The following is a 1,832-nucleotide window of genomic DNA, read 5'->3' as shown; positions in this document are numbered from 1 at the left end:
GGCTTTCATCTTGGGTAGATATAGTCATATCTATGCGTATCTGAACGCTGTGGGGGTTTAAACCTGAAAAACCACAGAGGAACCCTTTCTTTTTATGTTTTATTACACCGTATGATACAACCCATAGACTACCTTTCATCCTGATGGTCTATGCGTACAAGTTTGACATTGATCAATTGTTATTCCTAAATAAAGGTATAACAAATTTAACTAAAATTAAATACCATTTCCCTACACCATGGTACGCTTTTGTTAAAACAACCACCTTTGGGCCCATCTATGTATTTGACCTTCTTGTTATTGTCTTTATCTATATTCTCATCCTGAACATCGGAAATTACATTCTCCTAACACTCTGTCAGATGTTTGCGTAAATTCTCCAGATGTGTCATAAAAAAGATTCAATGCACATCGTTTGCCCCCACGCACTCAACTTTTGCCTAAACTTTTGACAAAGTTAACCAGGATACACATGCAGGTGCATGTTATAAAATAGACCCAATATATCTTTGATCACTGAACATTTGTATTAACTGTTTGACCCACTGAACTTTAGCTGACACACCACCAGTTCAAAATGCCAGACCCCTCAAAAACTCATTAGATTGCAAATGAGTCGCAACCCCAGAAACATCTTTAGATGTTTTACAACCTTTTGAGGTGCACTACACTGATATGAACACATCAGTAATAATAATAAAGCGCTTTGTGATCTCTTCATACATTAAAGGTTTAGTTTTATATTATACAATTAAAAAAACATGACTAGTACGGTAAAATCAGGAGTGAAAAACTAAACCGGTGCAAAACTGATTGGCTAAGGCAGATAATTGAGAAACAAAGATTCTGGTTCAGTTGAATAAAACTAAAGCCTTCCCCGTCCCCTCAGGTACACGTACAGCTTTACATCAGTCTCCTTTGCTGCTGCCATAGTGAACATACCATGTTTTTCTGGTGTGAAGATAACTGCATCATGAAATTCTTACTGCGCAGTCTGTAAGACAGCATTGAAGAATTTCAAGTTTCTTCTTGATATTTTAATCGGTGACGCATTGTGTGTATATCCACTGAGTGTCACCTATTTCTTCTGTGTCTTTTGTCAACCACTGTTTGCTATCCATATTTAAACTGAATCGGCAGAAGCAGGCGATGTTCTTGATTTAAAGGTTCCAGCTGGCAAGCGTTTGAACTGGCTAAACTGAAAATGTTTTTGTCCAATAGGCTTTCAGTAACCTCTTACGTTCTGCTGGCAACAATCCAGTTCTCCAGCTAAATTTACCAAAAGGCAGTTGTTTATGCATAGCTTATAACATACGAGGAATTTTGTAGATTAAGAATATTTATCAAATAAATCACAATGTAAAAATAAATCCAAGTGTGAAAAATAAATGTGGACGAAGATGGTTAAAGAAGTGGGTACTGTTGGGTAATACAGGGTTTTAATTGGCCTATAGGTGGGTCAGGCATAGGTTTAGTCATGCAAAGCCAATGCGTATTTATATGCATTATACATTTTTGTTTTATATAGCCTACTTTTTTACAGTATTCTAAATACACATTTGTCTTGACAACGCAAGATGAGATTTTGTCATCAAGCTCAGACAGAAAAGAAACGCGTCTCATCTGTTCCTGTAACATCCAAACAAGAGTCAAGTTACCTCTGATTTATGTGATCAATATTAAATTGAAATGTGGTGTTAGCTCGCTTTTTATCCAACATAAATGCTCCTCAATTTATCAACAGTAATGGACAAATAAACTAGATAACTCATATTTAGTTACTTCACGTAGATTTGTTTATTTACATCCTCTACATTCATCTAAAGCAGTGT

Source organism: Sinocyclocheilus grahami, unplaced genomic scaffold (genome assembly GCF_001515645.1).
Source record: "Sinocyclocheilus grahami isolate Dianchi unplaced genomic scaffold, SAMN03320097.WGS_v1.1 scaffold2114.1, whole genome shotgun sequence".
Taxonomy (NCBI): domain Eukaryota; kingdom Metazoa; phylum Chordata; class Actinopteri; order Cypriniformes; family Cyprinidae; genus Sinocyclocheilus; species Sinocyclocheilus grahami.
This window is presented reverse-complemented; position numbering follows the sequence as displayed.